We start from the raw sequence: 25,715 nt of genomic DNA, 5'->3' as shown, positions 1-25,715 counted from the left end.
GGCTCAAAGGGAGGTAGAGTGAGCTTTTCCAATACAAAGTAAAGGTCCCAGACTGGAGTACGGGCTCTCCTGGGTGGTCTTAAGTTTTTGGCCCCTCTGAGGAATTGCTTCAGCAGTGGATGAGAGAAGAGGGGTGGCTCTGTATTATAATGAGCTGAAATAGCAGAGGCATGAATTGTGATGGAAAAAAGGAAAGGACCTTGTGAAGCATCTCAGTTAAGTATTGAAGAATGTAAGGTAAATTGGGCACAGTTGTGTCCATCCCCCTGTGTTTGGCTCCACGAACACAATCTTTTTTATTTTGCAGCATAGAATTTTCTAGTACTAGGCCTCCTTGCCTCCAGAATGACATCCATCACTTGCTTACTGAGGGATGGTAACGGAGGGATAATGTAATTAGCCAGGCTGCAAGGTTCAAGGTTTGAAGCTGTGGGTGCAGAATCTGGCCCTCTTGCTGGGACAGTAGGGCAGGGGTCTGAGGCAGGTGTCATGGTTCCAGAAGTGACAAACTGCGCAAGAGAGGGTACCAGTGTTGGTGAGGCCAGTCTGGTGCAATAAGTATTGTCCTTGGTTTGTCCTGTTTGATCCTTAGTAGCACTTTGGAGAGGAGAGGCAGAGGGGGAAAGGCATAAACTGATGGGTTTTCTCCAGGTGAAGGACAGGGCATCCACTTTCCAAGCTTGTCTGTGGGGAGTCCTTGTGCAGAATTTGCCCAATTCGTAGTTCTGAGGGGAGGCAAACAGGTCTATCTCTGGGCTCCCCCATTTGTTTCTCAAAATGTTGAATATCTTAGTTTCCACTTGTGTGGGACCATGAGATTTCTGCTTAGGTCATCTGCCAGTATATTTAGCTTGCCTGGCAGGAACTGAGCTTGTAGGTGCACTTGGTAGCTCAAGGCTGTGTTCCACAGAGCCATGGCTAGTCTGCAGAGAGGGTATGAGTGGGTTCCCCCCTGCTTGTTTATGTACCACATAACAGTGGTGTTGTCCGTCTTTACCAATAATTGTCCTGGAAGAATGTGGTCCTTGAAGGCAGTCAGAGCATTCTGTACAGCTAACATTTATTTTTGATTGACATGCAGGTGGATTTGACTCCGGTTCCATTTGCCCTGAATGCACTGCCCTGCCAAGTGAGCCCCCCATGCATAGTCTGATGCGTCTGCTGTTAGGGTTTGGGCGGCAGGGGGTAGAGTGAAAGGCAGTCCCTTGTTTTGGTGGCAGGCCTCTGCCCACTAAAGGAACTCTATCTTTAGACAAGGTATGATAGGAATCATTGATTCTAGGTCCTGAGAATGTTAACACCATAGGCTTTTTAGATACCATTGTAGTTTCCTCATATGCATTCTTGCATATGGAATTAGTAGAATGCAAGAGGCCATGAACCCCAGGGGCTTGCAGTATTTTCCTTGCAGACAGCTGAGTCTTTGTGGCCAGTAGTTTGAAGTAGGCCGTCAAATTAACTTGCTTCTCTGGCGTGAGGTAGGCCATCTGGGAAGTTGTATTCAAGCTTGCTCCCAGGAATACAATTTGTTGGCAGTGTACTAGATGTGATTTCTTTTCTTTTATGGTGTACCCCAGAGAAGTTAGTAATTTCTTTACAAATGCCAGATGATTTAATAGTATGTCCTGGCATTCTGCCTGAATTAGACAATCATCCAGGTATGGGTATATCTGAATATTTCTTTGCCTGCAAAATGCAAAGACTGGAGCTAGGCACTTTCTGAATACCATGAGCGCAGTAGATAAGCCCAAGGGCAGTGTAGAGAAAGCACAGTTTTGTACCTACCATAAATGTACATGTTTGAGTGTCTTCACTGTTGCAGTCATTACACTTGGGTTATCCTGCCGTCAGGTGGGCCTGCAGTCGGCCTGAGTTCCAAAGTCTTGGTCCGGCGTCGGCTGCTGTCGCCTCTTCCCTGACGTCAGTGCGCCAGGGGTATATAAGTAGCAGCCGACGCCATTTTCTTCAATTTTTCTTGCCCCAGATGTCAGGTGCCCCCAAAAATGGTAGGCAATACATATTGCTAAAAAAACATACAAAAAAGGTAAAAATAAAACCCTCATTAACCAGCAAATACGCCACATAGGTAGTACAGGTTAGTCCCAGATAAGAAAGAGGGGCTGGCGGGTGGGTAACCTGGACTGCAGCAGTGAAGACTCTCGAACATCTACATTTATGGGAGGTACAAAACTGTACTATGTTGATCGTGTTTCACTGCTGCAGTCATTACACTTGGGTAGAATCCCAAAGCTGAGTTTGGGTGGCTGGCTCTATAGAGGATTTGGTGTGGCTATGAGGCCCTGCAACACTGCAGTGGCAAAGCCAGCTCTGGATCAAGAATAAAGAGGCAAATGGTAATGCTTGGTAAAGGTGTGCACTGAACTCCAAGTTGCAGCATCCAAGATATCTTTGGTAGGTACTCCTCTAAGGAAGGCAGTAGAAGTGGCAGTTGCCCTGGTGGAATGTGGTCTAATATTACTAGGCACAGGTTTCCCATTTTGTGTGTAGCACAGCCGGATACAGTGTCCTATCCACTTTGAAATGGTCTGCTTTGAAATTGCCTTTCCCTGTGATCCTGTAGCATATGATACAAACAATTGTTGAGATTTTCTGAAAGCCTTTGTTTTGTCCAAGTAGAAGCGCAATTGCCTGTGTATGTGCAAGGAATGTAGAAGTCTCTCCCCTTTATTTTGGGGATTTGGATAAAATGTTGGCAAGTGAATAGATTGGTTAAAAGCCACACTGGAAACCACCTTAGGCATAAAGGAAGGGTTTGTTCTTAAAGAAACCCTGTCTTGGTGGAAAATGATAAAAGGCTCCACTGCCATTAGCGCCTGCAGTTCTGAGACTCTTCGTGCTGAGGTTATTGCCAGAAGCAGAGCAATTTTCCATGATATATATTTTAACTCTGCTGAATTGGGTGGTTCAAAAGGAGGCAAAGTGAGTTTTTCCAAAACAAAATTGAGGTCCCAAGTTGGTGTTGGTGCTCTCCGGGGCGGTCTTATGTTTTTAGCCCCTCTGAGGTACTGCTTTAGCAAAGGATGAGAAAAAATAGGAGGATCTGTGTTGTAATGAGCCGAGATGGCAGAAGCGTGAATCTTAATGGATGAGAAGGATAGTCCTTTGTCCAGCATCTCAGTCAAGTATTGTAGTACCTGAGGAATGTTAGGGACCAGAGGCTCAAGGTTTTGAGCCTGGTTCCAAGCACAGAATCTCTTCCTCTTTTCTGAATAAGATTTCCTGGTGCTAGGCCTCCTGGCCTCCAAAATGACATCCATAACAGCTTTAGAGAGAGAAGTTGTCTATTTGGCTAAAGAATCTGCCATGCAGCCAGGTTTAAGGTTTTGAGCTGACTGTGCAGTATCCGATTGTTTTGCTGAGTCAGAAGGTGTGGAATTTGAGGCAAAATCCAAGGTGGTCCTTGAGCTAAGTTCTTTAAGATTGGGTACCAATGCTGGCGTGGCCAGTCTGGAGCAATCAAAATCATCTGTGGTTTGTCTTGTCTGGCTTTTAGGAGTACCTTTGAAAGGAGAGGCAGTGGTGGGAAGGCATAAACGCTTAGGCTTTTCCAGCTGAACATAAGAGCATCCACTTTCCATGCTTGTGTGTGATAAGTCCTTGTGCAGAATTTTTGTAGTTGGCAATTCAGTGGGGAGGCAAAGAGATCTATGTCCGGACACCCCCATTTTTGCATTATCATGCTGAAAACTTGTGGATTTAATTTTGACTCGTAAGGATCCATGATGTTTCTGCTTAGGTCGTCTGCCAGAGTATTTATCTTTCCTGGCAGGAATTGTGCTTGCAGATGAACTTGATAAGTTATAGCTGTGTCCCACAAGGTCATGGCTTGCCTGCATAGGGGGTAAGAATGAGTGCCCCCTTGCTTGCTTATGTACCACATTACTGTGGTGTTGTCTGCCCTTACTAATAATTGTCCTGGACGCAGAAGGTCCTTGAAAGCTGTTAGGGCATTTTTACAGCCACCATCTCTTTCTGATTGATGGGAAGATGCATTTGTTCTGTGGTCCATTTGCCCTGAATACATTTTCCTGCCATGTGTGCTCCCCAGGCATAATCTGAAGTGTCTGTTGTTATAGTCTGCCTGGCTGTGGGTAGAGTGAAAGGCTGACCCTTGTTGAGGTGACATGCCTGTGCTCACCATCGAAACTCCTGTTGTAGGCAGGGAATTAGTGGTATTACTGTCTCCAAGCTGTGAGAATGTTGAGAACAAACACTTTTTAGGTACCACTGTAATTTCCTCATATGCAGTCTTGCATATGGAATTAGTAGTATGCAGGATGCCATGAATCCCAAGGCCTGCTGAATTCTTCTTGCAGGGAGTTGGGACTTTGCTGCCAACAATTAAAAATACTGAGTCAGTTGTCCTTGTTTGTCTAGCGTGAGATAAGCCATCTGGGCCGTTGTATTTAAGCTGGCACCCAGGAATATTATCTCTTGTGAGGGCACTAGTTTTGATTTATTTTCGTTTACTGTGTACCCTATGCAACTTAATCTTTTTAGGAACGCCAGATGCTGTAGAAGAATGTCCTTGCTCTCTGCTTGAATCAGGCAGTCATCCAGATATGGATATATTTGAATTCCTTTTTGTCTGCAAAATGCAATTACTGGTGCCAGGCACTTGGTAAAGACCCTGGGCGCAATAGATAAGCCAAAGGGCAGTGCAGAGAATTGGTAGTGCATTGAACCAGCTATGAATCTGAGGTATCTTCTGTAATTTTGTCTGATAGGGACATGCAGGTATGCCTCTTTGAGGTCCAAAGTAACAAGCTAAGCTTTCTTGCTCAACATGGGAAAGAGCTGTTGTAGTGTCAGCATTTTGAATTTCAGAACATCCAGGTAAGTATTTAGAGTGGAAAGGTCCAGAATGGGTCTCCAGGCTTTGTCCTTTCTGGGTACCAGGAAAAGTCTTGAGTAAAATCCTTGTCCTTTTTCCTGCTGTGGTACTTTTTGAACAGCTCTCATATTCATGAGAGCTGTAATTTGTTTTTGTGCCTCTGGCCATTGATTTTGTGGCAGGTCTGATATTCTTTTTAGCCTTGGAAAAGTGTGAAAGTGGAACCTGTAACCTTGAGACACAATATTCAGCACCCATTTGTCTTGGGTGATTGCTTGCCAGTTTTGAGAAAAAAGTGCTAGTTTCCCCCCCTAAGGGAGCTGCCAAAAGGTAAGAGTTTGGCATTGGAAGGGGGAAGTCATTGGGACTGTTTCCTGTAAGGTTGTGACTTATCCTCACCTTGTTTTGGGTTTGAAGCACTCCACTGTCGTGGTCTGTAAGAACCTTGTGGCTGAGATCTGCCTCTTGGGCGTCTGTATCTGCCTCTTTGTGGCCTGTCTGACACTGGAAAGGACCAATTCTTTGTAGGCCAATTTCTGCTAAATCGTGGTGGCTGTACCTGTAAGAAATCCTTCACTGTTTGCATAGATTTTGCCTTATCCTCCATTTTCTTTAATACCTCTTCTGCCTTAATACCAAATAAATTATCTTGCTGCAAAGGAGCATCCAATAAGTTTGCCTTAACATGATCTGGTAAACTTTGTTCTTTTAACCAAGCATGCCTTCGAATCACAGATCCTGTAACTGCTGCTCTACAAGAAGCTTCTAATGAATCAAAACCACATTGCAAAGTATGCTTTTCCACTTGTTTAGCTGCATGCAATAAATCCTGCATTTCCTTATAGTCAGGTTGTTCTGCATTTGTACTCATTTTCTGTTTTAATTGAGACAGTAAGTATTGTTGATATATAAGCATGTGAAACTGGCAATTTAGAGCCCTCACTGCTAAAGTTGCAGAGGTGTAAACTTTCTTTCCCCATCTGTCTAATGCTCTAGAGTCCCTATCCGAGGGAACTGAATTCTTAGCCATGGAAGCCTTAACCCCTTTGGGACCCTGGGAAATAGTTTCTGGGTCAGCAACAGGGTTTTTATAAAGAAATTTGTGAGAGTCAGGGACTCTGTAGTATCTGTCTGGCTTGACTGGACCTGGGGGTAAAGAATCAGGGTTTAAACTAGATTCAGAGAACACATCATCCACAATGTCCAACACTGGCGGAATAGCAAGGGGCCCTGGCTGAGGCAGCAAAAGAAAGTCTCTGAGCCTTTTCTTGGATTCTGAGTAATCCTGGCACTCCCAATGGAAATGCTTCCTTATGGTATGCAAAGTTTCCCCAAAAGAGTAATCCTCGGGAGGAGAGGCTGAAGGAATTGATTCTTCAGCATCAGAATCCTCATAGGGGGGTAAAGAATATCCCTGGTCTGAAGAGGAATCAGAATATATTGAAACCTGGTCAGAGGAATCACAGTCTGTATCCTGCCTAGGCCTTTTATCGGGGGGGGGGCCTGATCAGATTTATCAAGTCTTCGGCCATCTTGAGCATCTGTTTTTTTAGGCATGGAGGCCTGTCCGGGTGAATGCTGTACTTGCTTATTTGTCTTTAGTGTAGGCTTAGTCTTGGCTGTAGTTGCAATGGTAAGTTGAGTAGGCCTGAAAACACCCTCAGAAGCCAATGCCTGCTCAGCGGCTCCGGACCCATCTGAAGGGTTAATCTCCATTGGCCCAACACCTTGAGGCTCCAGAGGCCTAGGTACCTCCACGTGGGAGTCAGTCGCGGCCTGTGGTTCTGAGGTAGCGGGTGTCAGGGGCTGCGAAAGCGCCTCACTGAAAACCGGCGACTGGCCTAGAAGAGGCTTCGTCGTCAGTTATGGGCCTCGGATGCCTTTCCTTTATCTTTATCTTTGCGCTTTTTGTGCATTCCAGTCGGTTGTTCCGAAAGCATTGTATAATTAAACCTTCGCCCAAAGTAATGGTGAGCAAAATCAAACTGACGTTTAATAATGCGTTTGTTAAATCTAGTACAAAACCGACAACTAGTGACGTCGTGATCTGGGCCTAGGCATGGAATACAGTAAGAATGAAAATCCTTATGAGGTATTTGCTTCACACAAGAAATACAATTATTAACTTTTTCTGACAACGGTCTGAGGCAAGAAAAAATTTCCCCAACGGGGTACTTAGCTTTACTGAAGACTTTGGTTCTGAAATCAAATTTGAAATCTCAGGAGTCGGCCGACTGGCACTTGCGAACTGCTTTTGCTTCGGGCACCGCACGGCAAGAAAGACTGAAGAAAATGGCGTTGGCTGCTTCTTATATACCCCTGGTGCACTGACGTCAGGGAAGAGGCGACAGCAACCGACGCCGGACCAAGACTTTGGAACTCAGGCCGACTGCGGGTCCGCCTGACGGTAGGATAACCCAAGTGTAATGACTGCAGCAGTGAAACACGATGAACATCTTGCTTTTGAGCCTCTGCCCACTTATTTGGGGTAGAACTAGCCAACTGTTTGGGGTTGGTAAGCAGTGGAAGTGGAATCTGTATCATTGGGAAACTATATTTAAAACCCATTTGTCTTGGGTAATGAGTTCCCAGCTTTTTGCATGCAGGGCGATCTTTCCCCCTAAAGGAACAGTTAGTTGAGCAGGGCTTGGAAGGTTTAAGGTTAAGTCACTGTGACAGTTTACCATAGTGGGGTGTCTTACTACTCCCAGCTTTGAAAGTGGGAGCCTCCCACTGCTTAGGCCTGTGAGTACCTTGGGAGTGAAGCCTGGGTGTTCTGCTTGTTCTGGGTTTGGAATGTGAAGGCCTGGAAGAGGCAGGAAAGGACCAATTCTTAGAAGGCCAGTGCCTACTAAATCTGGGAGGCTGTACTTGCAGGAAATCTTTAACAGTTTGCATAGATTTAGCTTTTTCCTCCATCTTTTTAAGTACTTCTGCTTTTGTTGCTAAACAGGCGGTCTTGGTTTAAGGGAGCATTCAGTAATTTAACTTTAACATGATCTGGCTAAGATTGCTCCTTAAGCCAAGCATGATTTCTAAGTACAGACCCAGTGACAGCAGCCCTGCAAGATGCCTCTAATGAATCAAAACCACACTGCAAAGTATGTTTTCCAACTTGTTCAGCAGAATGCATTAAATCCTGTAATTCTTTATTTTCAGCACATTCAGGAATCAACATCAATTTCTGTTTAAGCAATCCAGTAATATGCTGCTGATACCTTAACATATGAAACTAGCAGTTTAAGGCCCTAATGGCCAAAGTAGCAGAAGTGTATACCTTCTTACCCCATCTGTCCAGGGCTCTGGAATCTCTATCAGACGGGGTAGGGTTTTTGGCAGTAGTAGCCTTAATGCCTTTGAGTCCCTTTGAAATGGTCTCAGGATCCACAGTAGGATTCTTAAAGAGGAACTTGTGAGAGTCAGGTACCCTGTAATACCGGTCAGGTTTTCTGGGAGCCGGAGATACAGAGTCAGGGGCCAGGCTACATTCCGAGAAGGCATCATCTACAATGTCCAGTACAGGAGGGACAGCTAAAGGCCTGTGTTGAGGTAGGAGTAAAGTAATCCTGGCTTTCCCAGCAGAAATGCTCCCTAAGAGCATGCAAAATTTCACCAAAAGAGAAATCCTCTGGAGGGGAAGCAGATGGAATGGAGTCCTCTGCATCAGAATCCACATAGGTAGATAAGGGCAACTCCTGGTCATCAGAGAGTAAACAGAAACTTCAGAATCCTGATCAAAAGAATCAGAAGGAAAATCAGTTCTAGGTCTCTTATCATTAGTTTTTTAGGCATAGGGGCCTGACCATGCGGTCTGGGCAGTTTTCTAGGCTTGGATCGAGTTTTAGGCCTTGAAGAAGAAGATGGCGTCGGTTTAGTATGCAAGTCAGTAGGCCTGAATACACCCTCAGAAGCCGGTGCCTACACAGCGGCTACGGACCCATCCAAGGTAGAGACATCCGCAGGTTCCACAGTCGAAGAAGCATCTCGTGGCATACCGGACTCCGAATGGGTCTCAGTAGAGGCCTGCGAATTTGAAGTAGCGGGCATCAGGGCCAGCGAAAGCACCTCACTGAGTACCGGCGAAGTGGCGACTACCTTAGGGGAAGCGTCGTCAGCAGCTTTGGACCTATGCTGTCTGTGTCTGTCTTTATCTTTGTGTTTTTTCGGAATGTCAGTAGTCAGGTGGCTTACCAAAGCCATTTCTGGATAATTGAACTGAGTACCATAATAGACGTGAAAATGAACCGATGACAAATAGTTCGAGGTTTGAATAAGGCATAAAACCGACAGGGAGGTACGTCGTGGTCTGGGCCTATGCAAGGAATGCAGTACGAATGAAAATCTTTATGAGGTATTTGCTTTCCACAAGAAATACAATTGTTAACTTTTACTGACCTCGGTTTAGAGCAAGAAAAAGGATCCCCAACGGGGTATGTAGCTTAGTTGAAGACTTCAGATCTGAAACACGAAAATTTCAGGAGTCGGCCGACCGGCACTTGCAAACTGATTCTGCTTTGGGCACCGCAGAGCAAGAAAGACTGATGGAATGGTGTCAGCTGCATGCTTTATACCCCTGACTACCTGACGTCAAAGAAGGTGAGATAGCAACCGACGCAGGACCCAAGACTTTGATAATCAGGCAGACTGAGGGCTACTTGCAAGCAGATAACCCAAATGTAATGACTGCAACAGTGAAACATGAAGAACATCAAGGACGCGTATGTAGAAGTATACACGAATGCCCTGGACAACCACTGAAATGTATAGAAATGGCACTACCTGACCAAACTAAACCCCGGTCTAGCTGGAAAAACAAGTCACCTTGGTGGACCCCTGGCATAAATAGACTATAAAATAGAAGGAAGAAATTCCTATCTAGAAGTGGGTGGGTGAAATAGAAAATCTCCAGTCTCTAGACCCAGCTCAGTTCAGCTTCATTAAGGACAGATCTTGTCTGCTCAATTTGGTGGACTTCTTTGAGAAGGTCACTAAGGCCACAGATGAAGGTAAGCCATTGCATAACACCTATCTTGACATGGCAACGGCATGTGACGCAATAGTCTACTCAGGTATTATAGATAAACTCACAAAACTGGGTATAAACCTCTATGTCACCAGATGGACAGCCAAATGGATCACGGACAAGACACGTTAGTAGAGTAAGAGAATCCATATCCAGCAGATGTCAGTCACATCTGGAGTATCACATGACTCAATGTTGGGCCTTCTCCTATTTGGGGTATACTTCTCAGCTGTCAAAGCAAATGTAGATGGCCTTCGGAAGTCCAAGTTTCCTGACTACTGCAAGTTGGGGCCAATCACTGACTCCCTAAACATTGTTAATATCTTACAAAAAGGTCTGATGCAGACTAATGACTGGTGACAGAGCCATGGCCTCAAACTAAATGCAAAGAAGTGCATAATAATACCATTTCGGAAAATAAAAATACCCTTGAAAATTACAACATCAAAAGCTTCCCCCAAGAGTGGACCCAGTGGTGAGAGTTGTGGGTACTCGTACAGACAGTTATCTAAACTTTGACCACCATGTGTCCATGCTGCTAAAGAAATCCTTCTGTGTGACTCCGCTTATAAGTAAGGGTATGGGCAACCAGATTTAAGGATGTCACAGTACCACTACACTCGTTCCTCATCAAACCAATAAACTGAGTACAAGGCAGTCTTTGGAATGTACCTCGCCAAGCATCTGCAACAGCTGCAGCGTCCTCAGAGGTTGCTCACCAGAGAAATACAAGGTATAATTAACACATTCATATGCGGAATGATTAAAAGCCCTACTGATGTATTCAGTTTCCTATGAATTAATGCCAGGTTATCTATGCCTGACCTACAAGGCTGTCTCTGACCTAGCCTGATGGAAATTGTACACATTTGCAAAACTAATTGCATAAAGGTTACCTGTTCCATAAATCTAAACCTGATCTCTGACATGAAACAATCATGCTGGAGAGACAGATATATGTCCCAGAGACTGCCCATCCTATGGAATAAGATTCCTATTCATGTGAAGCACAGCCCTTCCCTCACCACCTTCAAGCACAATCTGGACCAATAAATGGGAAATCGCAAATTCACTCCTGAGATGGCATCCATGTGCATTATGGACAGAAACAGTCTGTAAAAACTGTCAAAACTCCGCATGTTGATCTTGTTATCTTTCCCCTAGGGACAGAAAATTGGGTAAAGCCTGGGTAAAACTGTCTAAGCTTATAAGAACTCTTGCGCCATTAACATGGTAATCTCTTATGAACCTATGAACTCATTTGTCTGTACTTTAGAGTCTGGTGCTCAAGACCATCTGCATCTAATTTCTTCCTTTATGCATACATGTGTGTGGGTTTATCTATCTATATATGAGAGTATGTACCACGCATGCAGACACATCTATGTGTGTGTGCGCATGAAAATATGTGTATGTGTGTGTGTGTGTGTGTGTGTGTATATATATATATATATATATATATATATATATATGGGTACCTATCAGTTCATCGACAGGTCAAAACATCAACACTCACACATGTTCGACTCCACATCATCGACACTTCATAACATTGACGTTTCAGGTAAGCGATCTTCCCCCTCACAGGACCCATGGTAGCACTCGTTTCGCTATTAAGAAGGTAAGGACAACGCTGTCAGGGTAAATTTTGAATAATGATGTAAACCCTACGCGTTATAAAGTACAGTTTTGTACCTACCATAAATGTAGATGTCCGAACTGGATAGCATCTGCAGTCATAACAAGTGGGTTGTCCTGTCGTCAGGCAGCCCTTCAGTCGGCCGGATTCCAAAGTCCGGGTCCGGCTTCGGCTGATGTCGCACTCCACCCGACGTCATCACTGTTGGTCTTCGGGTATAAAGGCATCAGCCGACGCCATTTTCCTCAGTGTTTCTTGCCCCAGATGCCAGTAGCCCTCTTGCAGGCTAAAATTTGGATAGATGCCAATGTTTCCAAATAGATAGAGGTAAACACAACAATAAGCATGTATGTACATATACACAAACAAATACACCATAAAAGACTCCCCCCCAACAGCTAGCTATTAGAAGGGTAAACACCCTAGGAGTACCACAGAGGGGATGGAGGGAGGGTAATCCTGACTGCAGATGCTATCCAGTTCGGACATCTACATTTATGGTAGGTACAAAACTGTACTATGTCCTTCATGGATGCATCTGCAGTCATAACAAGTGGGTAGAATACCATAGCCAACTAGGGGAGGAGGATAAAAAATAGATTGTGGTGTGTTTAGGATCCCTTGCAGTACAGCAGTGGCAAACCCTGCTCGGGATCTGGAATATAGAGGCAAATTATAATGCTTGGCAAATGTATGCACGGAGGTCCAAGTAGCCGCCTCAATAATGTCTTTGGTTGCCACTCCTCGTAAGAAGGCTGTGGTAGTGGCTGTTGCCCTTGTAGAATGAGGTCTTATGTTCTGTGGAATTGGTTTTCCATGGAAGGAGTAACAGAATCGTATGCAATTTCCTATCCATTTGGAGATTGTCTGTTTGGAAATAGCTTTTCCTTCCCTTCCTGTTGCATAGGCTACAAAAAGTTGGTCAGTCTTTCTGCTATTTTTTGTTCTGTCCAAGTAGTAGCGTAGCTGTCTATGTACATCCAAGGTATGCAGTATTCTTTCCCCTCTGTTTTGTGGGTTGGGAAAGAAGGTAGGTAGGTGGATTGCCTGGTTTAAAGGCAGTCTGGATACCACCTTAGGCATAAATGTAGGATTAGTCCTCATGGACACTCTATCTTGGTGGAAGATTAGGAAGGGTTGCACTGCCATTAAGGCCTGTAGTTCTGAAACACTCCTTGCTGAAGTAATTGCCAGTAGGAAAGCAGTTTTCCATGACAGGTGTTGTAGGTCTGCTGTTGCTGCTGGTTCAAAGGGTGCTAGTGTCAACTTTTCTAGCACAAAGTTTAAATCCCAAGCTGGTAATGGTGGTTTCCTTGGAGGTTTTACATTCTTGATTCCTCTGAGGAATTGCCTGAGCAAAGGGTGCGAAAAAACAGGTGTATCAAAGCTGTATTCTGCTGAAATAGCTGATGCATGTATCTTGATGGAGGAGTAGGACAGGCCTGAATGAAGAAGTTCGGCCAGATACTCCAGAATGTTAGGCATATCTATGTTTGACACATCTTTTCCTCTGTCCGTACTCCAGATGACAAACCTTTTCCATTTTCCAGCATAGTTCCTTCTTGTTGAAGGTCTGCGTGCTTCAAGAATAATGTCTTTAACTCTTTGGGAAAGTTCTGGAATAGCTGCTGTTATGTGATGTTCCATGCAGTCAGTTGCAAGGTTTTTAGGTTTGGATGTATGATGCTGTAGTTGTTCTGCGTTAACATCAAGGGCATCAGGGAATTGTCCACATATTGTTCGAGACATGCTCCTCAGTAGTGGGTACCAGTGTTGTCTTGGCCAGTTTGGAGCTATCAGGATTATCCTTGGACGTTCTTCCTTGATTTTCAGTAGTACCTTGTGTATCAAAGGAAGAGGCGGAATGCATATGCTGTTAGGCCTTTCCAGTTGAAAGAGAGCGAATCCACTTTCCATGCTAATGGGTGGAATGTCCTTGTGCAGAATTTTTGAGCTGGTGATTGAGAGGTGATGCGAATAGGTCTATCTGTGGCATTCCCCATTTCTTTGAGATGGTCTTGAAGATGTCCGGTGAAGCTTCCATTCGTGGGCATCCGAAGTGGTTCTGCTTAATATGTCTGCTAGGGTATTGTCTTTCCCTGGTACAAATATTGCCTGTAACTGGATGTTGTAGCTGAGTGCCAGGGTCCACAGCTCCAAGGTCATTCTGCATAGGGGTATGAATGAGTGCCTCCCTGTTTGTTGATGTACCACATGACTGTGGTGTTGTCTGTCCTTATCATCAACTGGCCCTCTTTGAGAAATGGTTTGAACTTTTGGATTGCCAGTTTTACTGCCAGCATTTCTTTTAGGTTGATGTGCAGTTGAAGTTGATCCTGTGTCCACAATCCTTGCACGCATTTGTCCAGCATGTGGGCCCCCATCCTAGGTCTGAAGCGTCTGTTGTGATGGTCTGGCTTGCTTGACATCTGCGAAAGGGTAGGCCTGGGTTTGACTGGCATGCCTGAGCCCACCATAGGAACTCCTGTTTTAAGCATGGAATTAGTGGGATTTCTGTTTCTAGACTGTGTCTGTGTTGGGACCATAAATTCTTTAGGTACCACTGTAGTTTTCTCATATGTAGTCTGGCAAATGGAACCAAGATTATGCATGATGCCATGAAGCCCAAGGCCTGCAGTACTTTTCTTGCTGTTAACTTGTTCAGTTTTGTTAGTGCCAAGAAGTATAGAGGGAGTTCTTTTGTTTTTCTGTAGTCAGGAATGCCATTTGTTTTACTGTGTCCAATTCGCCCAAGAATGTCCTTGTTTGGGATGGTATCAGCCTTGACTTTTGTAAATTGACTGTGTATCCCAGTGCTTGTAGCAAGTAAATGACCCTTTGTAAATCTGTTGTCAGCTTGCTTTTGTTGTCCCCTTGTAGCAGGCAGTCGTCCAGGTATGGGTAAATTTGAATTCCCTGAAGTCTGCAATGGGCGATTACTGATGCCAGGCATTTTGTGAATACTCTGGGCAGTAGATAAGCCAAAGGCAATGCTGAGAATTGATAGTGCTCTGATCCTGCAAGAAATCTGAGGTATCTTCTGCAGATTGGTCGAATGGGGACGTGCAGGTATGCCTCCTTGAGATCTAGAGTTACCAGCCAAGACTCCTTGCCCAGCATGGGAAGAAGTTGCTGTAGGGTCAGCATTTTGAATTTTGGGACAATGATGTATGTATTTAAGGTGGACAGGTCGAGAATTGGTCTCCAACTTTTTCCTTTCTTGGAACTAGGAATAGTCTGGAGTAGAACCCCTTTCCTTGCTCTGCTGTTGGCACTCTTTCCACAGCTCTCATGTTTGCTAACTCCATTATCTGGCGTAGAGCCTCTGTTTTTGATTTGGAGGTAGATTTGGCATTCCTCTTTTGACTGGAAAAGTGTGGAAGTGAAACCGGTAACCTTGATCTATGGTTTGTAAAATCCACTTGTCCTTTGTTATGTAGTGCCAGTTCTTTGAAAATAAGGTTAACTTTCCGCCTAGAGGAGCTGCTATTTGTTCCCTGGTAGGCGGATTTAGGTTAAGTCACTGTGGTTGTGTTGATGTAGTGGCAGTGGCTGTGTCTGTGCCTCTGTTGTTACCTTGCCACTGTCTTCCTCTGTAGGCACCTCCTCTGGATTGGTTTCTGCCTCTGGAACGTCTATTCCTGCCCCTTTGAAATTTTGTGGAGTCAGGAAAGGACCAATTTTTGGCAGGCCAGTTCCTGCTAAACCTTGGGGTTGAACCTGCAAGAAATCTTTAACAGTTTGAACAGATTTTGCCTTTTCTTCCATTTTCTTCATAACCTGCTGGGCAGATGTACCAAACAAACTTGTCTTGTCCATAGGAGCATCTAGCAACTTAGCTTTAACATGATCCGGTAAAGCTTGTTCCTTTAGCCATGCATGCCTTCTTATCACTGTGCCCGTCATGGCTGATCTAAATGAAGCCTCCAGTGCATCATAGCCACATTTTAAGGAATGGTTGCTAACCTGTTGTATGTTATTTACCATCTCTAATACATATTTCTTATCAAGAGATTCATCAGTGGTTAGTTTTTAGTTAACTGATCCAGCATAAACTCTTGGTATTGTATCATGTGAAACTGACAGTTTAAAGCTCTAGCTGAGAGAGTAGCTGAAGTGTAGACCTTTTACCCCATCTGTCTAATGACCTTGCTTCCCTTTCAGAAGGAATAGGGTTTTAGCTATGGTCGCTACTGCCTTGGGGCCCTGGGATATAGTTTCTGGGTCTGCAAGTGGAGCCTTGTAAAGGTGGTGATGAGTATCTGGCACCCTGTAAAATCTGTCTGGTTTGGCAGGGGCTGGGGTAAAGAATCTGGAGCGGAGCAAACATCATTGAAAGCATCATCCACCACAGAGAGAACAGGGGGTATAGCTAAGGGCCTGTGCTGTGGGAGGTGCAGAAAAGTCCTAAGTCTTTTCTGGAGTCTGAAAAATCCTGTTGCTGCCATTGGAACTGTTCTCGCATGGCATGCAAGGTTTCCCCAAAGGAGAATTCTTCTGGTGGGGAAGCAGCTGGGATGGATTCTTCAGCATCAGAATCTTCAAAATTGGAGAAGGGAGCCTCTGGCTGGTCAGTTATGTCTGATTCATCAGCAGAATCATCAGAGGACACTGGCTCGGGGGGCTCTGCCCTAGGTCTCTTCTCTGGGGGCTGAGAGGCCCTGTCTGGGTGAGATTGAGATCCTATAATTAAAGAAATTAAATCTTCTGCCAAAGTAAGCATTTGAGAACTAGAAGAGGGCCTGGATGTGGGTGGTTTAACAGGCACTGTTTTAGTAGTCTTGGCTGCTTTAGCCCTGGCGAAGGCCTTAATGGACATGGCTGCTGGAGGCCTAGCAGCACCACGTGCTGGGGTAGAAACATCCAAGGGGATGGTGTCTGATAAGTCAACCACCGTAGTGGGTAAAATTTGTGAAGTCGTTTCAAGAGTTGTAGCAGGGGCCTCGGTTGTAGGAATAGGTTCAGCTGTACTTTGTTCAGTTTTCTCGGTTTCGGCCGAAACCGAGACACTCGCGGTTTGCTTGACCATGGTTTCGGCCGAAACCGCGGACCGCGAGTGTCGGTCTTTATCTTTGCGTTTTTGCTAGATTGGGTAGTCGGAGGATCCGACGGCATAATGTACGCAAAATCAGAACCGAAAAACTGTTCTGCAAACTCCGACCGACGCCTAAGCGTTCGTCGGTTGAAAGAAGCACAGGCTGAACAGGCTGCTACGTCGTGGGCTGGGCCTAAACAAGGCAGACAGTAAGAGTGGAAATCTTTATGAGGTATTTGTTTCCCACAGTTTAAACAATTGTTAACTTTTTCTGACATCGGCTGAGGCAAGAAAGAGTCCCCAACGGGGTACTTAGCTTTAGAAGTCTTCGAAGTAGTATTCGGTAGAAGTAATCTCTGGATCCGACCGACCGGCACTTGCGAACAGCTTCTGCTTCGGACGCCACGCGGCAAGAAAGACTGAGGAAAATGGCGTCGGCTGATGCCTTTATACCCGAAGACCAACAGTGATGACGTCGGGTGGAGTGCGACATCAGCCGAAGCCGGACCGGACTTTGGAATCCGGCCGACTGAAGGGCTGCCTGACGACAGGACAACCCACTTGTTATGACTGCAGATGCATCCATGAAGGACATCAGAGAAACGAGTGCTACCATGGGTCCTGTGAGGGGGAAGATCGCTTACCTGAAACGTCGATGTTATGAAGTGTCAATGATGTGGAGTCGAACATGTGAGTGTCGATGTTTTGACCTGTCGATGAACTGATAGGTACCCATATATATATATATATATATATATATATATATATATATATATATATATATATATGTGTGTGTGTGTGTGTGTGTTACACACACACACAGGGATTATACATAGTTTGGGTGTACATATGTGTGCATATACAGATATACATGCAGAAATAAACACACACACTCACTCCCTCCGTCCTGTGGCACATATCTCAATACACTACTCTACAATTCAGTTCCACCCATTCGTTTCCACAACAATGTTAAGAGATCAGGGGTTGGCTGGAATTATTACCATCAGACACTAGTAGTGGGAGCTATTTAACCTACATTTTTGTCTCCACAAGCCAATCTATCTTTCTCTCAGTCTCTCTCTTAATCTGTCCATTTGTTAAGCAGGTAAAAAGCAAGAGTTGCCCTTGTACAGCCAATTTTCATGGAAACATAAATGTCTGGCCCATGGTCCTTTATAGCCATGACCTCTGTCCCAAGGACAATGGTAAATTTAATAAAGATATATATGGCACTTAAGCTTAACCAATCAAACATTAATCAAATTGTGTTTTGTGGGCATGGAAGGTAGCCAACGTACAGAAGAAAACACACAAGACAGAGGAAGAATGCACAAACCACACAGTGACCAGAAAGAATGACTGAACCCCAAGGCCTGGAGCTATGAGGCACACATTTTCCTTCTGAAATACCAGCTATCTATGCTTCCATGTGCAAGGCCTACATTAAGAAATCTGTCATCCCTAACTAATCATTTACTTCAGGCAGCTATAGGGATTATTGCTATGACATACAAACCTGTGTTGGTTACATTTCTTGTAATCATTTTAAATCGAGTTGCTTGCTACTGAGATTTGTCTGCATACATCAACTGGACATAAGCTGATTTAAGTATATTTTCTGCATTTTTTTTGTGGTTTTATAATTTGGACTGATTCCTCAGATCTAGCTCTGTTGAAACTGTCTTGTGTGTGTCTCTGAAGCTCTGCACTAGTTGTCAGACTGCTTTGAAATTCCTTTAAGTGTTAATTAGCTTGGGGGGTTTCTGATAACATTAAAACCTGTGTTGGTTACATTTCTTGTAATCATTTTAAATCGAGTTGCTTGCTACTGAGATTTGTCTGCATACATCAACTGGACATAAGCTGATTTAAGTATATTTTCTGCATTTTTTGTGGTTTTATAATTTGGATTGATTCCTCAGATCTAGCTCTGTTGAAACTGTCTTGTGTGTGTGTCTGAAGCTCTGCACTAGCTGTTAGACTGCTTTGAAATTCCTTTAAGTGTTAATTAGCTTGGGGGGGTTCTGATAACATTAAAACCTGTGTTGGTTACATTTCTTGTAATCATTTTAAATAGAGTTGCTTGCTACTGAGATTTGTCTGCATACATCAACTGGACATAAGCTGATTTAAATATATTTTCTGCATTTTTTGTGGTTTTATAATTTGGACTGATTCCTCAGATCTAGCTCTGTTGAAACTGTCTTGTGTGTGTCTCTGAAGCTCTGCACTAGTTGTTAGACTGCTTTGAAATTCCTTTAAGTGTTAATTAGCTTGGGGGGTTTCTGATAACATTAAAACCTGTGTTGGTTACATTTCTTGTAATCATTTTAAATAGAGTTGCTTGCTACTGAGATTTGTCTGCATACATCAACTGGACATAAGCTGATTTAAGTATATTTTCTGCATTTTTTTGTGGTTTTATAATTTGGACTGATTCCTCAGATCTAGCTCTGTTGAAACTGTCTTGTGTGTGTCTCTGAAGCTCTGCACTAGTTGTTAGACTGCTTTGAAATTCCTTTAAGTGTTAATTAGCTTGGGGGGTTTCTGATAACATTAAAACCTGTGTTGGCTACATTTCTTGTAATCATTTTAAATCGAGTTGCTTGCTACTGAGATTTGTCTGCATACATCAACTGGACATAAGCTGATTTAAGTATATTTTCAGCATTTTTTTTTTTGTGGTTTTATAATTTGGACTGATTCCTCAGATCTAGCTGTGTTCAAACTGTCCCCCCCCCCGTTCTTGGTTGTAGTTTAAATTTGGCGGCTTTTGCAGTGCCCGCCCCACTGTAGATTTGATCTAGGACACTCCCCCAGTCCCATCTCTTTACCGCATTCTAATAAACCTTTTCTGCACTTGCTTTTAGTCCTTTTTAATTTAATTACATTTTTTCAAACTGTGTGTGGACTAATATTGCTACATACTCAAGTGTGCCAGCTTGCACTGCATGTGAATTGTTTTTACTACTGTTTTTGCTACTTTTCTGAAAAAAAAAAAAAAAAAAAAATATCTGCTTTTACTGTATTTGTGTTTCTTCCTAATTTATTTTGCTTTTGCGTCATCTTAAAAGTACTCAGTTGTATTTATTACTTCTTGGTGCAACTCATTCTAAGCCTTTTAGTTTAAGCACTTGGGCTTCAGACCAGTTGTTTTACATTAAGAAGGTTTGTGGTTTGCACTGCAGTGGCAGGACAGGTAGCTTACATCCTTCTAAGTTGGGAACTGCTGATTGAGGGCTCAGTGTCAGTTATTCTAAAAGTGTATTAATTCTGGTTTAAGCACTTGGGCTTCAGGCCAGTTATTTCACATTAAAAGGGTTCGTGGTCTGCATTCTTGTGGGAGGAGAGGCTGGACTCTGCCCTTCTGAGCTGGGAATTTCTGGTTAAAGGCTTATAGTGCCTGCATATTTGAACTGCTTCTTACTGAAATTGGTACACCTTGTTTGCTGTAGCGTAGACTAGATCCAGGCCTGCTGAATCTAGCTTTGTTTGTATAACTTGAGCACTAATCCAGGCATTCTTCAAAGTATTCAATTGTATTTATTACTGCTTGGTAGTAACTTGATTAAAGTGTAGCTATCATTCTAAGTCTTTTGGATTAAGCACTTGGGCTTCAGACCAGTTGTTTTACATTAGGAAGGTTTGTGGCCTGCACTGTGGTGGCAGGACAGGTGGCTTACATCCTTCTAAGTTGGGAACTGCTGATTGAGGGCTCAGTGTCTGTTATTCTAAAAATGTATTAGTTCTGGTTTAAGTACTTGGGCTTCAGGCCAGTTATTTTACATTAAGAAGGTTCGTGGTCTGCACTCTTGTGGGAGGAAAGGCTGGACTCTGCCCTTCTGAGCTGGGAATTTCTGGTTAAAGGCTTATAGTGCCTGCATATTTCAACTGTTTCTTACTGAAATTGGTACACCTTGTTTGCTGTAGCACAGACTAGATCCAGGCCTGCTGAACTAGCTCTGTTTGTATGCGTGTTGTTTGTTTGCTTGTTATTTCCCTGAAACGCTAATACCACCTAAAACGCGGCTTTTCAGCGCTTCTGTGTATCCCTAGTGATATCTGCATTGCTTACTGTACTCATTTCCTTGTTTCACTTAAAAGAAAGTTACTGTTTGTCGTTTTTGCATTTAAGTTACCTGTAACACATTGCATTTAAGTTACCTGGCACTTGCTCACTAAAGGCACTTGCTCACTAAAGCAATTATATAAGTCAGCACTAAAAATTAAAAGCACTACACTCTCACAAAGTCCTCTCGAGTACCTTGTTCCCCATTGGCCCTTTTTTTCAATTATAAAGGAATTCCCAATACTATTCTAGCATGTCCAAAGGTCAGTTGTCAATCTTCTCTCCGGTCCAGCTGGTGAATCTGGGAATCTTGAGGCAATGTTACAACTGCCTCATGTACACAGACAACCCTCTCCTCTTCCCAATAAATTCCAACACATGTGAGAGATGCATCCATATAGCCAAACTGGAGGCAAAGCTCTCTCAACTCAGTACTGGCGTAACCAGTCAGGAGGAGAAGGAAACCACACTCAGTACAATTCCAGTCTCACATAGACCTACCACGACAGCAGACCAAACACATAAACACACAAAAACATACTCGGAGGCTCTAAATAAAAATCTGCCTAAGCAGCAGAGACCTCCAAAGCAGACACCCAAGCAACCGCTACCCCAAAACAAAACACGTGCAACACATAGCTCACAAAGCCAGTGTGCCGAACAGTCACAGCCCTTAAGGCTAAACAACACACCTGATACACTTGTAATAGGTGACTCTATCATCAGGCACACTGACGTCCCGCTCACCAGGCTGAACAAGGAGAAGGTCGGGCGCTAGGATCCGCCACATAACACAAGCACTCGGGTCACTCCAAGGCAAGTACAAATATGACTCAGTCATTGTCCATGCTGGTGTGAATGACCTGAGACGTACCTCCCTGGACTACATGAAAAGAGACAGAGGAGCTCTCTGAGCATGTGGCCCAGGCCGGTATGACCCTGACCTTGAGTGACATCTTACCCTCACCAAGAATGATGCCACAATATGAAGACAAGATGATCAATTTCAACAATTGGCTTAATTATTGGTGTCATTCAAAGGGGATCCAATGCCTGTCAGCCTGGGATGACATGCTCGACAAGCCACGATGCTTCGCTAGGGACGGCCTGCACCTGTCACCCCTGGGCTTTCGGATATTGGCAAAGGCTCTTGCTACCCCCATATTGCCTTTTTTAGGCAAGGCTCAAAAGACAAACCCACCTCCATAGGTATAACAAGGGATAAGAAACTAAGAGTAATGCTACTCAACGCCAGAAGTCTAAACCTCAAGATGCACGCACTCGAAACTCTCCTTAGCATGGAGAAAATCGATATCTGTGCAGTAACAGAAACCTGGTTCAAGGCTCCCAAGAGCACCCCAGCACTACCAGGTTATACCTCATACCATGCTTTTCGGCCCCAAAACTTGGACCGACCCACAAAAGGAGGGGGAGTATCAATATTTGTCAAAGATACCCACACCTCCAGGTTGGTGGCACAGCACAAAGCATCAGAGACTATCCATGTGCAACTAACAGTGGGTAAAACTGCCTTCCAGTTTATGGCCTGCTACAGACTACCCTCCCTAACCCAGGAACCCCACTCGGCCTTCATGAGAACACTGGAAAATATGAAGGTCTCTCCAAACACCATTATATTGGGCGACTTCAACTACCCAAACATAAGCTGGGAGCATTACTCTAGCTCCAACACCCTAGCCCAAAGGTTCCTAGAATTTATAAACTCAAATGCTATGGAACAACTTGTTACCACTCCCACAAGAGGGGAAAACATACTGGACCTGATCATCACCAACATGGGGACTCTATGCTCCAGACCAGAAGTGTATCCCTCACCGGTAAGATCATACCATAAACTAATCTCACTGGATGTTCACATCCCGACACCACCCCCTACCCAGAAAACCACAGTGAAAAACTTCTCTAAAGCAAATTTCACACTCCTCAAAACTGAGGTGGAATCCTTCAAAGCCCCCGGGCCTGTGGAAAATACGGCCCAGACCGCAGAATCCTTTATAAACGCATTCTATGAACACCTTCAGGAATGCATGGATCATGCGATCCCAAATAAAACCAAGACCCAATCCTCCAAAGGCAGACGTCCTGTCTGGTGGACCCCAGCCATAAACAAACTATACAACAGAAGGAGGAAGCTACTAAATGATAGAGCAAAATTCCAAAAAGGGAAGGCATCTCTGATCAGTATTAGCAAAAAACTACGGGCACTCATAAAATCGTCTAAGTCCAGCTTCGAGAGAAAAATTGCACAGGACACTAAGGATAATCACAAGGCTTTCTTTAGTTATGTTAGGAACCTGGGTGGTAATTCCCAGATATGCTCAGAATTAGTCCAAAATGACAAAAAATACACAGAACCCACAGACATTGCCAACATCCTAGCTGACAGGTTCAGCGCAAACTTCTCCCCCCCTTCCCCACCAAAAGGGCAAATATCTATTCCAGCAGAGTGCTGTCCTCCTGACATCTCGGATGCTCAGGTAAGAGCCGCCCTCTCCAAAGCAAAAAACACAGCATCAATGGGACCAGACGGTGTCCCGGGCTGCGTCCTACATGAACTCCAAGAAGAGCTAAACCCAAACATAAAACTACTGTTCAATCTCAGCCTTACTACAGGATATGTACCCAAAGAGTGGCGTACAGCAACTGTGGTCCCTCTCCACAAAGGTGGTGCCTCAACGGATCCTGGAAACTATCGCCCCATAAGCCTGACTAGCTTGGTCTGCAAAGCTATGGAAAGGATAATCATGGACCTCATAAATAAAGATATTGGGGACATACAGACACTGGATCCTACCCAGTTCGGCTTTGTTAAGGGCAGATCCTGCCTCTTAAACCTGGTTGATTTCTTTGAAACAGTCACCAAGGCCATTGACGAGGGAAGGTGGTCCACACAGCCTACCTGGACCTCGCAAAAGCCTTCGATACAATACCCCACTGGCATTATAGATAAGCTCACCAGCTTAAATATAAACCCCTATGTCACTAGATGGGTTGCAAACTGGCTCAAGGACAGAACCCACATGGTTAGAATAGCTGGAGCCATGTCAGACTCCAAACCAGTTACAAGTGGCGTCCCACAAGGCTCAGTCCTGGGACCTCTCTTGTTCAGTATATATTTCTCGGAGGTACAGGCCAACACGGAAGGACTGTGGCTGACCAAGTTCGCAGATGACTGCAAACTGGGCGCCATAATCGACTCTCCAGCCGACACAAGCATCCTCCAAAAGGGCCTCATAGAAACAGACAACTGGTGCCAGAGCCATGGCCTCAAGCTAAACGCCAAAAAGTGTATAGTCATCCCCTTTGGCAAAAACAAAGTGCCCACAAATTACCACATAGGTGGTAATCCATTAAGTACAGAAGAAGTAATTAGGGACCTGGGGACCCAAGTTGATAGCAATCTCTCATTTGACAACCACGTGGCCAAAGTGGTTAGAAAAGCATTTTATATAGCCCATCTAATCATGAAGGGATTCACATCTAGATCAGGGGAGGTCATCGTGCCTCTTTACTCATCCCTCATCATGCCCATAATTGAGTACAATGCCCCTTTTGGGATGTACCTTACCAGACACTTGCAGCAACTGGAAAGACCCCAAAAGTACCTCACCAAGAGGATCAAAGGGCTCAAACAGATGCCATATGCTGCCCGGTTAAAGAAACTCCAGCTCTACTCAGTGGCATACCGCCTGTTCAGAGGCGATCTGTGCCTGACGTATAAAGCCATGTCCAACCCGGAATTAATGGACATGCTGCACCTCAGAAAATCCAAATCCTATCAAGCTACACGCTCGAGAGACTTGAACCTCAGCACTGAAATAAATAGGACATGCTGGAGGGACAGATTCATAACCCAGAGGCTCCCTTCACTCTGGAATAAAATCCCAGTCCAGGTTAGGCAGAGTCCCTCATTGACTCTCTTCAAGAGGAATCTTGATGAGTGGATGGGAGATCATAGGTTTACCCCGGGTATGACTTCTGTGTCACTGTTAGACAGAGGCACAGTATACTAACCTCAAAAAAAGGGCATAGCAAAATTAATTTACAATGGGTGGCGAAAGCCAAACACATTCTGGCTAGGCTTATAAATGCCCTAGGGCAGATAGCCTAGTATGAACCTATGAACCTATGACAGTTAAGCTCCTCAACCTTCCCTATGGTAGAAGCATGTAGACTAAAGGCATTCCTCTATCGCACATGGCTCTCCAACACCAGGCCGCGACTTGAATTGAGGTCACTGGAGAATGTCTTGCCCTTATGCCAATGGGTAGTTGAAACAATATTTCAGTAACAAGGCTCACTTTAAAGCACGTGTTCCACTGGACTAGTATTGCTTGAACCATTATGAAACGCTACAAATTAATACAAATAAAATCTTCCTCTCGCCTTTTCACATGTCTGACTTCTCAAACTCAAACCCAGACACTAGCTTTCAAAGCTAGACAGTTATTTCAATGATAAAGACATCAGCAAGATTCAAGTAATAATTGCAAGGGCAGTAACACATGAGCAACCATAATTATGTAGCAAGTCAGTCAAAACAGAATGGGGTAAAAATGGTTGAGAAAAACCTAACATAAATAAATGTTGGTTATCACACACACACACACACACACACACACACACACACACACACACACACACACACACACACAGAGTACATGAAGGTGTTTACATATGGAAGCAGTATATCCCAGATCCAAAGCATGATAAAGATTAATAAAAATCTAAAAATATATTTCAGGTGTTTTAAACAAAAGGATCTGCAGGTGGTACTGAAATCTCTGAGGTGCAGATACCCTACAGATGAAACAATAAATTGACACCAGAACACAGTCTTCTACAACAGAGCATTTAAGAAAGTTAATTCTAAATGACAGGACTACTAGGCACACAGAGTATACCTTCATGTCTAAAGCTTCAACTCTGAAGTTCTACCAATAAAATCAACTGCATTTTCTACATGCTGTGTAATGCACTCCAAAAGTCAAAGCTAGATGACTGACAAAAGAAGCTTGGCCAGCTCAGATTACACGAGAAAAATGTCCATTAAGAACATGAATACCCACC

At 44.1% G+C, this 25,715-nt stretch overlaps 1 protein-coding gene across 2 annotated transcripts in view; it reads right to left on the bottom strand.

The window, feature by feature from the left end:
* The window catches only part of UBE4B (ubiquitination factor E4B), a 2,592,778-nt gene that overhangs the window by 1,960,547 nt on the left and 606,516 nt on the right, over nucleotides 1–25,715 (bottom strand). The gene's annotated exons all lie outside the window — the stretch shown is intronic.

This window comes from Protopterus annectens, chromosome 2.part1 (assembly GCF_019279795.1).
Source record: "Protopterus annectens isolate FY-2018-M chromosome 2.part1, PAN1.0, whole genome shotgun sequence".
Classification (NCBI taxonomy): Eukaryota; Metazoa; Chordata; order Ceratodontiformes; family Protopteridae; genus Protopterus; species Protopterus annectens.
Note: the sequence above shows the minus strand (reverse complement) of the source record. Positions and strands in the feature narration are given on the sequence as shown.